Below are 15,890 nucleotides of genomic sequence, written 5' to 3'. Positions count from 1 at the left end.
CGCTGTTCCAGAATGAAGCGCCTAGAACCACTCGGTCACAAAGGCCGACTTCTCTTGAAGATAGATCTGTACAGTGATAATATTTCAAAATTCAAATATATGTGAATGGGGAGTAATGTGAGATATTTTAAATAGATGAATATTGAATAAAGAATGTAGCTTCTTGATTTGTGTAGCATTCCCTCCTGTCAACAATATTCCTTATTTTGTTTAAAAAAAAAAAAGCCGGCCGAGGTGACCGAGCGGTCCTAGGCGCTACAGTCTGGAACTGCGCGACTGCTACGTCGCAGGTTCGAATCCTTCTTCAGGCATGGATGTGTGTGATGCCCTTAGGTTAGTTAGGTTTAAGTAGCTCTAAGTTCTAGGGAACTGATGACCTTAGAAGTTAAGTCCCATAGTGCTCAGAGCCATTTGAACCATGTTTTGAAAAACTCGAACAATGGGATTTTAGTCCTGTAGACAAGGGAATTTCTACAGCTAGAATTACGTTTGCATGTATTTTTCTTAATTCAGTTGTATATGTGCTCCTAATTCAATAAATTTTGCCCTGCAGCTCAGATAGTCTAACTATCTATGTTCTGATTGCAGGTGACGGTCTCAGAAGCAGCAGTATGTTGCTTATTTTTGTAATCATCATCACTTAAATCCCACAAATACCTCTGCAAAGCATAGATATCCAAAAAGCGAACATTATTCTCCATTCCCCACTTCATATTTCAGTTTGTTTACACTCTACGAACACACGTAACCTCAAAACTCATACAACTAGTATTACCAGAGGACCGGGCGTGAGTCGTGCTTCGGTAGCTCAGATGGTAGAGCACTTGCCCACGAAAGGCAAAGGTCCCGAGTTCGAGCCTCGGTCGGGCACACAGTTTTAATCTGCCAGGAAGTTTCATATCAGTGCACACTCCGCTGCAGAGTGAAAATCTCATTCTGGAAACATACCCCAGGCTGTGGCTAAGCCATGTCTCCGCAGTATCCTTTCTTTCAGGAGTGCTAGTTCTGCAAGGTTCGCAGGAGAGCTTCTGTAAAGTTTGGAAGGTAGGAGACGAGATACTGGCAGAAGTAGAGCTGTGAGGACCGGGCGTGAGCCGTGCTTCGGTAGCTCAGATGGTAGAGCACTTGCCCGCGAAAGGCAAAGGTCCCGAGTTCGAGCCTCGGTCGGGCACACAGTTTGAATCTGCCAGGAAGTTTCATATCAGCGCACACTCCACTGCAGAGTGAAAATCTCATTCTGGAAACATCCCCCAAGCTGTGGCTAAGCCATGTTTCCGCAGTATCCTTTCCTTCAGGAGTGCTAGTTCTGCAAGGTTCGCAGGAGAGCTTCTGTAAAGTTTGGAAGGTAGGAGACGAGATACTGGCAGAAATAGAGCTGTGAGGACCGGGCGTGAGTCGTGCTTCGGTAGCTCAGATGGTAGAGCACTTGCCCGCGAAAGGCAAAGGTCCCGAGTTCGAGTCTCGGTCGGGCACACTGTTTTAATCTGCCAGGAAGTTTCATATCAGCGCACACTCCGCTGCAGAGTGAAAATCTCATTCCGGAGTATTACCAGAGTTGGAACACGCCGAAACTGTTTAGTTTCACCAACGAGTTGCGCAGACGCGCGGCGCGCATGCGCAGTGGCCAGTAGCGCAGTTTCCTGCAGCCTAGTGTCGTCCTGTGAATTAGGCTTATGCCTGAAAGCATGTGTGTATTATTCCTCCACCGAATAACGGATCATTCTTTTGTAATTACAAAGGATATAACAGCATAATTTTGTTTGCTATTGTCAATGCTAACCACGAGCTCATAATGGTTGATTCATAAGTCAATGGTCGTATTTCTGACAGAGGTGTTCTAGAACATACAGAGTTCTACAAAAGGGTAAAGAACAATACGCTGAAAATTCGCAAACCTGAAACTATTGATGATCTGCCGCTTGTTTTTAGCTGAGAGGAGGCGTTTTCATTGCAGACACATCGAATTTAACAGAAGAGTGACGTGCTTCAACTACTATTTGTCAAGGGCTCGCAGAGCTGTGGAAAACGCATTTGGGATTTTATTTGCAAGATTTAGGATTTTCCACACAGCAGTCGCTTTGAAACCAGAGCACACAGATGTTGTTGTGGTGGCATACTGTGTTCTGCACAATTTCTTGCGGCATAAGTGTGCTTCTGCTTATATTACACCAGAATATAGGGTAGATCTGTAGCCCAGGATACAAATCAGCTAGTGGAATAACAGATAGGGCACAACAGAAACTGTTCATTAGAGACCAAGTTCTTTCGACAAAATTTCGTTGCCTATTTCACAGCCAAAAACACTACAGAATGATTAAAAGTACCGACAGTGCCTTCGAAATGTGTTGTAATTTACGTGCTGATGTGCGTTTTTGTTCAGCTTATCTGGATAACTATTTATATGTACACAAATTTGTCACGCTGATTAAAATGAGCATATTTATAAAGTCTGCAACATTCTTTCACTTACCGTATTTTCTGTTGAGTCAGTGCCTGATGTCGATGGTCGAGGAAGTTTATGGTCCTGCAGAAAAGAAAGAAGCTCAAAATACCAAAATGTTGGTGTATGTGTTATATCCTAGCCAGTAATGCCACCCGAGCCCGCTGCCAAAAGGTTGGCAGCATCAAAGTCCGGACGCCGTCCGCATAAGCAGCGCCAGCGAGACAGGAAATCGCCGCAAGTCTGCGCGCGCCACCGCTGGCTTCTGGTTGCTTAAGCGCTGGAGTCGCGAGCGCTAGGACAGTTCTGTATTCGCCGCTCAGTTGTATACTCGCCACCGAATTGTGTACTTGCTAGTCAGTTGTGTGTTCATCGCAGCAGAGTTGTTGTTTGTCGTCAGCCGACGTTGACCTAGCCGCTCCGACTCGAACTAGACAGATTTCTGTAGACACGGAGTTCACTACTGTGTTTCTGTATCTTCGTTAATAAAGATAAGTACCGACTTTTATTTAATCAGAGTGTTTGGGTTTTCATCTTTCTGTTCACTGTTCCAGCGGACCGGTCGGCCCGCTATTAAAAGTGTGGCGGTGACTTCGCAAGCCGTTTCTACAGCGAATTGTTTGTCGCTACGAACGCCGCCACAAAACTGGCGACGAGGGCTTCCGAACTCGTGTGCAGGGCTGGTTCAACTTGTTTCTGGTTATACTAATTGTATCGATAAAATTTTGGGGGCTGGTTTAATTTGTGTTCACTATGTCTGCCGAATTACAACAGTTGATCTTGTTACAGAGTCAGCAAATACAAAGTCTGGTGGAAGCAATCGCCAAACAAGCGGCTAATCCTCCAACACAAAAGGAACAAGCACAGGCAGCACCACCTTTCCGTGCTTTTGATGCATCAAGAGAAGAATGGCGAGAATATTTCGCGCAGTTGCAGGCGCACATGACAGTCTACAAAATCACGGGTACTGAGCGGCAGCTTTATTTAATTTCCACTGCAGGCGTGGAAGTCTATCGACTACTTTGTAAGTTGTTCCCGGAATCCAAGCCAGAAGCTTTAGACTATGACGTTGTTGTTAACAAGCTTGCTGAGTATTTCGAGTCGCGAGTTCATGAGGCAGCAGCCAGATTCAAGTTCTTCAGATTAAAGAAACTGCCACATCAATCTAATAAACAGTGGTTAACAGATTTACGGGGCCTCACCCGTCAGTGCCGATTTAATTGTGTGTGTGGAGCTTCCTACAGTGATGTCATGTTACGAGACGCTATTACTCAAAACATTGCAGATTCTCGTATTCGTGCTGCTATCTTAAAGTTGCCTGACCCGTCATTAGAGACTGTGATGAACATCATTGAAGCCCAAGATACTTTTGACTATGCTGAGTGTGAGTTACATCAGCCATGTATTTCTCAAATTGCCTGTGCTAAGCAAGTTATGTCACGCCCGCGGCCCCACCGGCAGAGTCAGACTGTAAACACTAGCCGGCCGCGTCATGTTAAACACATTCGTCAGCCGCGTGTGCAAAATGATAGAGTTAAGTCTTGCCCTAAGTGTGTTCTTGCTCATCCTCGTGAACGTTGCCCGTTAAGAAACGCGGTTTGTCACTTTTGTCAAAGGAAAGGACACATCCAGACTGTTTGTTTGCGTAAACGCAAGAACAATTCTAGTGCTGCCCAGCATATGGATATTCATGTTCTTCAAAGCCAGCCCGCGCAGAAGGTCGCGTTTAAAGACTCTTCCACGGTTCGTGTGGGTAATAAACTTGTTCGCAATAAGCCGCCCACCCAGCCCTCTGCTATGCGACCCAAGCGTAATTCAAACGCTGTAAAACGTAATGTACAGACTTCAAGTGAAGCGGGAGTTGTTGTTCCACCTGCCCAATCCACAAGTTGTCGTAAGCAGCGAACACGCGCTAAACGCGCTGATTTTGTGTCTTCCGCCTCCACTGGACCGATCCAGAGACAGTGTAATAAACTATTTGTGAAGCTACGCATCCAGGATAAGACCTTCAATTTTCAATTAGACACTGGTGCGTCTGTGACTCTCATAAATAGTGCTACGTATGCGGCTGTCGGCCGCCCTAAACTTTCAGCGGCAAAACATTCTTTGGCTACTTATAGTGGAGAACAAATTCCTGTGTTAGGTGTATGTAGCGTGCCAGCCACATTCCGTGGCAATACAAAAACAGTTTCATTCACAGTGCTCCGCGCTACAGACAGTGTAAACATTTTCGGATTAGACTGTTTTGACTTGTTTGGCCTGTCTATCCAAGACAATGTGTTGCAAATTAATTTTGTTGTTGTTCCTCACGACAGCATAACCGATTTGTGTAAACAATACAGTGACATATTTAAAGACGAACTAGGTTGTGCTGCGAACTTGGCCGCTCATATTACGTTAAAAGATAATGCTCAGCCTCGATTTTTTCGTGCTCGTCCAGTGCCTCACGCCCTCCGGGCACCTGTAGCAGATGAACTTCATCGTTGGCAAAACAACGGTGTTATTCAACCCGTTTCAGCGAGCCAGTGGGCTTCTCCCTTAGTTATTATAAAGAAACCGTCTGGCAAGTTAAGTTTGTGTGCTGATTTTAAGTCGACAGTTAATCCTCAGACTGTCATTGATTCTTTTCCTTTGCCTAGACCGGACGAGCTGATGAATAAGTTAGGGGAAGCTCGTTTCTTTTCCAAAATTGATCTCCGTGAAGCATATTTGCAATTGCCCCTCGACGAGCAATCACAACAGTATTTTGTCATAAACACGTCGTTGGGGTTGTTCCGTTTTCTGCGTTTGCCTTTTGGTTGTGCGCCAGCTCCAGCTGTTTTTCAGCGTTTTTTGTCACAACTTCTGGCTAATGTGCCATCGTGTTGCAACTATTTAGACGATATTGTTGTGTCCGGTCGGACGCCTGCTGAACATTCCCGTAATTTGGAGTGTTTGTTTCAAGTGTTGTCTCAGGCAGGCCTACGTTGCAACATCGATAAATGTTCATTTTTCCTTACGGAGATGGAGTATCTGGGACATGTTATTAATGCTCAAGGCATTCATCCCTCCCAGTCACATTTAGCAGCTATTCGTGATTTGCCCGCCCCTCACAATCTGCAGGAATTGCAAGCAGTTCTTGGAAAATTGACATATTATATTAGGTTTATACCTAATGCATCACAGATTGCTGCACCGTTGCATCGTCTCCACCGTAAGAATGTTCCGTTTGTGTGGTCAGCTGACTGCCAATCAGCCTTTCAGCAGCTTAAAGAGGCTTTATTGAATTATCGTTGTCTGGTCCATTACGACCCTAACAAGCCTCTGGTGTTAGCTTGTGATGCCTCTTCTTTCGGCCTCGGTGCTGTGTTGTCTCACCGAGTCGGTAACACCGAACGTCCTATTGCGTTCGCATCTAAATTGCTAAACAAAGCTCAGTGTAATTATAGCCAATTGGACAAGGAAGCGTTGGCTATTGTGTTCGGTGTCACAAAATTCCATCACTACCTCTATGGTAGACCATTCTATTTAGTAACAGATCACAAGCCCCTGACGTCACTGTTTCATCCGTCTAAACCAGTTCCTCAGCGGACAGCTCAGAGACTACAACGTTGGGCTCTTTTGTTATCACAATACCAGTATGAGATACTGTATCGCCCTACAGCTCAGCATGCAAACGCTGACGCGCTTTCTAGATTGCCGATTGCTGCGGATGATGTCTTCGATTCCTCTGACGACTCTTGCCATCAGATTGACGCTGATGAGCATCACTCCCTCCGGCATTTTCCGATTGATTATCGTCAGGTGGCACGTGAGACAGCTACGGATCCTCATCTGAGTTTACTATTACGTTTTGTTCAACGTGGTTGGCCGTCCAAGGCAAAGGACATATCTGATCCTGTGGTTCGTCGCTATTATCCGCAACGTCATCAGTTGTCTGTTTCGCACGGAGTTTTGCTGTTACGCACCGAGAATGACCAGCTTCGTGTAGTGGTTCCCCAAGTGCTCCAATCCAAGGTCCTCGACTTGTTGCATCAAGGTCATTGGGGAGTGGTCCGCACCAAGCAGCTTGCCCGCCGTCATTGTACATGGACCGGCATTGATAAGCAGATTACGCAGATGTCTACAGATTGTTCAACGTGTGCCGAACACCAAGCTGCTCCGCGTCAAAGCTATTTTGAGTGGGCACGCCCTGCTGGTCCCTGGCAGCGAGTACATATTCATTTCGCTGGTCCATATTGGCATTCTCGTTGGCTCATCGTGATAGATGCATTTAGTAATTTTCCGTTTGTTGTGCCCATGCAGTCTACAACGTCTGCACAAACTATACAGGCGTTGACTTCAATTTTTTGTATTGAGGGTCTTCCAGAAGTTTTAGTGTCTGACAATGGTCCACAATTTACCTCTGCTGAATTTGAAAGTTTTTGTTCTGGCAATGGCATTCGCCATGTTCTTACTCCGCCGTTCCACCCTCAATCGAATGGTGCAGCGGAACGTTTTGTACGCACATTCAAGGATCATATGGACCGCCTTCGTGCTACGCACTCTCGTCAGCAGGCCCTCATCACGTTCCTGTCGTCGTACCGGACCACGCCACGCGACGGCCCTTCGCCTGCGGAGCTTCTCCACGGCTGTTGTCATCGCGCCCTACTACGGTTGTTGCACCCCCCGGATCGACCCGCCGCTTCTGAGCATCGCACGCGTTTTCAGCGCAACGACGCCGTTTTTTTCAGAGTTTATCACGGTCGCTGTCGTTGGGAACATGGTACCGTGATAAGTATCCAGGGTCGCGGTTTTTATACTGTTCAAGGGGCTACTGGGGTGCACAGGAGGCATCAGAACCAGTTGCGCCGCGCTTTGCCGCCCGGATTCTGCCGCTCGTTCTTTGCCCACAGATTTGGTCCGCGGCGGGTTCCAGCCGCGCCTTCCGACTTCGCTGCCGCCCCCAGGGCAGCAGCAGCAGCAGCCGTCGCCGCTACCACGCCGACAGCCCGTCCCGTTGATGCCTCCCGCGCAGCTTCATCCGGGAGCGCCCCAGGTGGTCGCTCCGGCGCCTGCGGTCCCTCTTCAGTCGCCACCGCCTTCGGAGCTGATGGACGTCGACCCCTCAACCGGGCCGCCTTCCCAAGCGGTGGCTGTGCAGCCTGTCCTGCAGCCGCTTTCCTTGGGCACCCCCAAGGAGTCTGACACCGCAGCGCCTTGTCCGGCGCCCACTCAGCAGCCGTCGACGCAGCGTCAGGAGACGCTGCCTCTCTTCGTGGGTCCCGACGCCCCGTCGCGTCCAGTACCAGAAGCTGCGCCCGTGGTCACAGGCGTGCACCCTGACCTCGGTTTTCAGTCGGTGTTTCCCGAGGCCCCGAGCAGCCAATGCTGGGGTGCGAACCGGGGACTGCCACCGACAACAGTCTCCGCCCCGGTCTCTTCTGCTACGCCTGCGGCCAGACCCCTCCCCCGCCGTCGACGCTCGCCACGTCATTATTCAACGACGGTGCGGCGTTTTGGGGGGGAGGAGTGTTATATCCTAGCCAGTAATGCCACCCGAGCCCACTGCCAAAAGGTTGGCAGCATCAAAGTCCGGATGCCGTCCGCATAAGCAGCGCCAGCGAGACAGGAAATCGCCGCAAGTCTGCGCGCGCCACCGCTGGCTTCTGGTTTCTTAAAAGCTGGAGTCGTGAGCGCTAGGACAGTTCTGTATTCGCCGCTCAGTTGTATACTCGCCACCGAATTGTGTACTTGCTAGTCAGTTGTGTGTTCATCGCAGCAGAGTTGTTGTTTGTCGTCAGCCGACGTTGACCTAGCCGCTCCGACTCGAACTAGACAGATTTCTGTAGACACGGAGTTCACTACTGTGTTTCTGTATCTTCGTTAATAAAGATAAGTACCGACTTTTATTTAATCAGAGTGCTTGGGTTTTCATCTTTCTGTTCACTGTTCCAGCGGACCGGTCGGCCCGCTATTAAAAGTGTGGCGGTGACTTCGTAAGCCGTTTCTACAGCGAATTGTTTGTCGCTACGAACACCGCCACAAAAGTATGTATGTATTCACTGCCTGCCCCTGAACGACTTGTCTGCTGCACTTTTTTAAAAAATTCCGTCCTGGACTATGCAGATTATTAATTTTCTTGACAACCACATCACGATTAACATTTGGCGGCCTGACAGGTTGCACGTTTTTTGTTTCTATGACTCTCTTCTTTGCTTATAATTTTCCATGCAGATGGTTGTTGTTGTTGTTGTGGTCTTCAGTCCTGAGACTGGTTTAATGCAGCTCTCCATGCTACTCTATCCTGTGCAAGCTTCTTCATCTCCCAGTACTTAATGCAACCTACATCCTTCTGAATCTGCTTAGTGTATTCATCTCTTGGTCTCCCTCTATGATTTTTACCCTCCATGCTGCCCTCCAATGCTAAATTTGTGATCCCCTGATGCCTCAGAACATGTCCTACCAACCGGTCCCTTCTTCTTGTCAAGTTGTGCCACAAACTCCTGTTCTTCCCAATTCTATTCAATATCTCCTCATTAGTTATGTATCTATCCACCTAATCTTCAGCATTCTTCTGTAGCATCACATTTCGAAAGCTTCTATTCTCTTCTTGTCCAAACTATTTATCGTCCATATTTCACTTCCATACATGGCTACACTCCATACAAATACTTTCAGAAACGACTTCCTGAGACTTAAAGCTATACTCGATGTTAACAAATTTCTTTTCTTCAGAAACGCTTTCCTTGCCATTGCCATTCTACATTTTATATCCTCTCTACTTCGACCATCATCAGTTATTTTGCTCCCCAAATGGCAAAACTCCTTTACTACTTTATGTGTCTCATTTCCTAATCTAATTCCCTCAGCATCACCCGACTTAATTCGACTACATTCCATTATCCTCGTTTTTCTTTCGTTGATTTTTATCATATATCTTCCTTTCAAGACACTGTCCATTCCGTTCAACTGCTCTTCCAAGTCCTTTGCTGTCTCTGACAGAATTACAATGTCATCGGCGAACCTCAAAGTTTTTATTTCTTCTCCATGGATTTTAATACTTACTCCGATTTTTTCTTTTGTTTCCTTTACTGCTTACTCAATATACAGATTGAATAACATCAGGGAGAGGCTACAACCCTGTCTCACTCCCTTCCCAACCACTGCTTCCCTTTCGTGCCCCTCGACTCTTATAACCGCCATCTGGTTTCTGTACAAATTGTAAATAGCCTCTCCAGAAACATCACTCATACTAAATTCTGCTTATCACAACACCGACCCAACAACGACACAGTGCTCGCCAAAGCAACAGTGGACTGAGCGGTTAGTCTGAGATACCGCCTACAGGCTCGGACTTGTCTGTGTGCGTGATTTCAAACCTGGCTAGACTTTGCAAAGGCAACAGTGCAGACCAAGGCTTCTGTTGATGAACCAGTTTCACGCAACGACATGTCTGAGCAAACACGGTCTGTACAGAGAGATCTGATTACATATCGGTGCGTATAAAGAGAGCCTATCCTACGTGAGCGCACTGTTGCGAATGTGAGGCGGCGCGGCGACCATGCGAAAGTGTCAGACAGTTGCCAACTGTCGAACTGTCATACCTGATAGCACACACGCGACGCGGGATACGGCGAAGCGGATGCGATCAGTTACTTTGACAGTTTTGCGCGAAGGGACGTAATTTGTGGTCTTTATTTCGACCTACATTGGCAGAAATTTTGATTAGTGCTCTGCTTCGGACAAGAGTAATAAAATTATAATAACCACATAATATTATACTGTGAGTGGGAGTAAGTTGTCAAAATAATTTATACTCTCAGTAAATACATATAACACACAGTTATTAAGCAGCGTTGTTTGCGTTTTTTTTTATGTATGATTTTTTCCAAAATACAAAAATCCTTCACTCTCCAAAAAAAAAGGTACTTCAAACACGTTCCTATAAAACATTTCAAAAAAATGGTTCAAATGGCTCTGAGCACTATGGGACTCAACTGCTGTGGTCATAAGTCCCCTAGAACTTAGAACTACTTAAACCTAACTAACCTAAGGACATCACTCACATCCATGCCCGAGGCAGGATTCGAACCTGCGACCTAGCGGTCGTGCGGTTCCAGACTGTAGCGCCTTTAACCGCTCGGCCACTCTGGCCGGCTATAAAACATTTATCAAGCAGCATAGGTAACATTCTTTGTATATTGTTCAAAATACAGTTGTAAATTTTCCCTCACTTGCTCAGCTGCTCGCTACGAAGCATATATCTTTTTTAAATTGTCTTGTGCTGTTTTAGGTATATTTCGGTATAATACTGGAAAAAACCGATGTCAGCTTCATTTACTGATTCGAGATCATGGATGCTGTGTAGTAAAGTTATAGCATTCACAGTATTTACTGCATGTTCTACAATAGTTTCGATAGGTTTCTGCACAATTCTGGATTTATCTTTTATAGAATCAAATGAACATTCAACGACCAATCTTGCTTGAGATAACCGAAAGTCTTTCTTGGAAAAGGCCCCACTAAATATTCCTTTACAGAAAATGCTGGATCCCCTAGGAAAACAGGTAGGCTCTTGTCACTCGATCCTGACAAAATTATTCGTTAGGTATTTTGTCTTCCCTTATCTATTGCATGTCAAAAGGGGCATTCATCGAAAATACCTACGCGGTACCCTTTACAGTAGGAGTGTATATTCACCGTAACGAGCCTATAATTTGCATCAGTGACAGCTAATAATCCAGTGGAAGAGACGGATTTATAGCGATAACACTTGGAAACAGATTTACTCGGTTTTTTAATGTGAATGTGTTCCCCATCAGTACATCTGAGACTACCGTCTACTGAGCTCAGCGTGAGGAGAAAGGCGTGTGCATGTCAGTGTGTGTGTGTGTGTGTGTGTGTGTGTGTGTGTGTGTGTGTGTGTTTCTCCTACAAGCTTGAAAAAGGAAGTACATTCCGAAAGCTAGGCAAGCTCTGTAACTTTTGATTGTGTCCCTATCGACGACGCAACACTGCTGCCTTTTTTGTGAGTCATCTCCTTTATTCCTAAATAATTCGTAATGAAAGGGATCTGTAATTTGCCACATTATTTTTCTTACTTTTCTTAAAAACTGGGTAATTTTTGCCACTTTCCTACAATCATGGAAAGTACCTGATATCAAAGATGAATTGTACACATTAGACAGTGTGAAATGTACTAAGTTGGAGCCTAATCCATCTGTTATACTTTCTGCTCCCAAGAATATTTTTTTTCTCTTTTGCATTCTATATCTAATACAGCTGCATATACAGGGTGTTACAAAAAGGTACGGCCAAAATTTCAGGAAACATTCCTCACACACAAATAAAGAAAAGATGTTATGTGGACATCTCTCCGGAAACGCTTAATTTCCATGTTAGAGCTCAATTTAGTTTCGTTAGTATGTACTGTACTTCCTCAATTCACCGCCAGTTGGCCCAATTGAAGGAAGGTAAAGTTGACTTCGGTGCTTGTGTTGACATGCGACTCATTGTTCTACAGTACTAGCATCAAGCACATCAGTACGTAGCATCAACAGGTTAGTGTTCATCACGAACGTGGTTTTGCAGTCTGTGCAATGTTTACAAATGCGGAGTTGGCAGATGCCCATTTGATGTATGGATTAGCACAGGGCAATAGCCGTGGCGCGGTACGTATGTATCGAGACAGATTTCCAGAACGAAGGTGTCCCGACAGGAAGACGTTCGAAGCATTTAATCGGCGTCTTAGGGAGCACGGAACGTTCCAGCCTATGACTCGCGACTGGGGAAGACCTAGAACGACGAGGACACCTGCAATGGACGAGGCAATTCTTCGTGCAGTTGACGATAACACTAATGTCAGCGTCAGAGAAGTTGCTGCTGTACAAGGTAACGTTGACCACGTCACTGTATGGAGAGTGCTACGGGAGAACCAGTTGTTTCTGTACCATGTACAGCGTGTGCAGGCACTATCAGCAGCTGATAGGCCTCCACGGGTACACTTCTGCGAATGGTTCATCCAACAATGTGTCAATCCTCATTTCAGTGCAAATGTTCTCTTTACGGATGAGGCTTCATTCCAACGTGATCAAATTGTAAATTTTCACAATCAACATGTGTGGGCTGACGAGAATCCGCACGCAATTGTGTAATCACGTCATCAACACAGATTTTCTGTGAACGTTTGGGCAGGCATTGTTAGTGATGTCTTGATTGGGCCCCATGTTCTCCCACCTACGCTCAATGGAGCACGTTATCATGATTTCATACGGGACACACTACCTGTGCTGCTAGAACATGTGCCTTTACAAGTACGACACAACATGTGGTTCATGCACAATGGAGCTCCTGCACATTTCAGTCGAAGTGTTCGTACGCTTCTCAACAATAGTTTCAGTGACCGATGGATTGGTAGAGGCGGACCAATTCCATGGCCTCCACGCTCTCCTGACCTCAACCCTCTTGACTTTCATTTATGGGGGCATTTGAAAGCTCTTGTCTACGCAATCCCGGTACCGCCGGCCGAAGTGGCCGTGTGGTTAAAGGCACAACCGCAAGACCGCTACGGTCGCAGGTTCGAATCCTGCCTCGGGCATGGATGTTTGTGATGTCCTTAGGTTAGTTCGGTTTAACTAGTTCTAAGTTCTAGGGGACTAATGACCTCAGCAGTTGAGTCCCATAGTGCTCAGAGCCATTTGAACCAATCCCGGTACCAAATGTAGAGACTCTTCGTGCTCGTATTGTGGACGGCTGTGATACAATACGCCATTCTCCAGTGCTGCATCAGCGCATCAGGGATTTTTGAACATTTTCTGTAACAAAGTGTTTGAAGTCACGCTGGAACGTTCCGTTGCTGTGTGTTTCCATTCCATGGTTAATGTGATTTGAAGAGAAGTAATAAAATGAGCTCTAACATGGAAAGTAAGCGTTTCAGAACACATGTTCACATAAAATATTTTCTTTCTTTGTGTGTGAGGGATGCTTCCTGAAAGTTTGGCCATACCTTTTTGTAACACCCTGTATTATACGTACAGGAGTATATAAAATTGTTGTTAATATTTATATTCTTGATTATAATGGTACAAGTGGTTTTACTATAAGCCTGCATAATTAAAAGTTAGGGTAACTGAAGTTATGACAATGCCATATAACAGAAAAATATTTTGAGCTAGTCAACAGCATAGGAGCTACCATTACCAGTCATTCAAAAGCAGAAATTACCTACTTTCTGAGAACATATTTGAAATTATCCGAAATTAATTAACTTAGGGAATAACTGACATCAAAAGTTCAGACCCTCAAAATTTAAATTGCCATTTTTGTAGGAATGTCTACAAGATTCTGAACGTTGACGATGTAATTTTATTTCTGTATTTTTACACCACCTCTCACTAATCAGTTCAGTCAGTAAGTATTATTTTGAATAATTCATAATCATGAAACATTTATTGAAAGATGGATGACATATTCATAAATAAGGGTTTTCAGATGATGAGTAATAATATTATTCCATATACTTTTGTGAATTATTAACCTGAAACATTGTTTATGAAGCAAACAATAGTAAAATGTTAGAGACCACGCAGAATAGTAAAATCTAACCTAGCCAAATTTCAAAGCATTTAGTAGTTTCAGAAATCATATCATGTTCTTATGCCAGTTTTTTAAGTAGCCACCCCTTCCGCAAAATAACAGGTAACATCTCTATGTTGGTTTGTGAAAGTCGGGAATCAGAAAACATTTTGGTAATATCTCCGTGTTGACAAAGAGAAAGTTGTGGTCAGGAAGTAAACACTAAACATCTATGTAGCCTAAAGTGGATGACCAATGAACAACCATTTTAGCTATGCCATGTATGTAATACAATTTTTTATAACCTACATGAGCGTGTGGAAACACACAAAATCGAGTTATGGGGCAAATAAATAAGTATTCATGCAATCACCTACAGAACTGCCAAAGAAGAATCACAGTCTGTTACTTCAGAGTCAGTTTTCTGAACAGACTGGGGTTAGTTCAAGGGGCATGGCAGCATGTTCATGGTCCAGGGCTCACTAGCTTTATCAAAGTGGTATCATCAGTCTGGTGCATTGGTGGATGATTGATTAAATGCTCACGGCAATTTTGCCTTACCAGTTGTGGACTGTACAGCCATTGAACAGTAACATTTTGATCACCCCTTATAATATGATTTTTGACAAAATATTTACACTGATACAAACCAAAACACCAACCTGTTACACGTTGATGTTGAGGACTCTAAGGTGACATTCACCGTTATTTGTAAGGTTTAGCTTTGAAAGCAAAATGATATCTCAGAAAAATCTAAAATTTACAAAGCCCACCAGAAAATGGGAATGAAGTTTTGTCTCCTCTCAAAGTCAAGTCTGGGTATTGGCCTGAATAAAGCTGATAATATTAAGGACGATGACAACAAGAGCAATGAAGGTCTGCAGCATCTGGATATCAAGAAAAGAATGAGAACTGGGAGAGCATAATTGTGCATCAGTGATCCACTGTTAGTTTACCACTGAGGTAGCACTATTACATTTCAAAAGCTACAGGCCTCAATAGCGTTAATACTTCAGCATATAACCGCAAAGTTGCCTAGTTTGAGATGTAATGCTATTGAATTGTCCTAGTACTCTTTATAACTTTTGATACTGAAATGGAAATAATTGTCTTAACATTATAAATATAGCAGAGGTAGACTTTAGCAGCACTAGATGAAAGTGTATATTTCAGCGCTCAGCTAACAATTTTGTCCCCATAGCTGAGATCACTAACACACGCTTGTCAGCTGGTACTCAGCTTGGAGTAGCTGTATCACATTCTGGCTATGTAAAATGTTTCATTGTCAATATTTTGACTGCAAATGGAGGAGAGGTGATGGCATCAATTTCATGATCAACACAGTTTTTATCAATATTCTGGATTGAATAACAAACTTCACTACAGTGTCTTATGGTGCCAGGGCATGTGGCCCTGCTGGCAGTGATCTGTGTGTCAGATAGAGATGTGAAGCTCAGTGACCCCATTAGTGCTATTCAAGAGGTGTAGGTTATGTGCTAGAAGCAGTTTTCAGCTCCTTCCTCCTCTCATTGTCATCAATACAAACAGTATACTACACTCACTGCTGTATCGCAGTCCTACATAGGAAAGTTACAGTTACACATAACATATAAACTGCTCAGGAGATGTCAACTAGAAAGACTTCCACCAGGCTGTAAGCCATACAAATTAGAAAGAAATTAAGTTAAGTTTTACCTAGTATTTATACTTCACAGTAGTTTCTGTTACAAATTAGGGCTTGCTGGTTATGATTACTACGAGATAATGTACAGGATGCAAAAAAAGATTGCTGACAACTTTCAAGGGGGTACAAGCGCACCTCGAGAAACAAATTAAAGATAGGAAACCATGCCTGGAAATGACACTATAGATCATCGAGGATGTAGAGACCAATACTTGCCGTAGGCCACTCATT

Source organism: Schistocerca piceifrons, chromosome X (genome assembly GCF_021461385.2).
Source record: "Schistocerca piceifrons isolate TAMUIC-IGC-003096 chromosome X, iqSchPice1.1, whole genome shotgun sequence".
NCBI classification, from domain to species: domain Eukaryota; kingdom Metazoa; phylum Arthropoda; class Insecta; order Orthoptera; family Acrididae; genus Schistocerca; species Schistocerca piceifrons.
Note: the sequence above shows the minus strand (reverse complement) of the source record.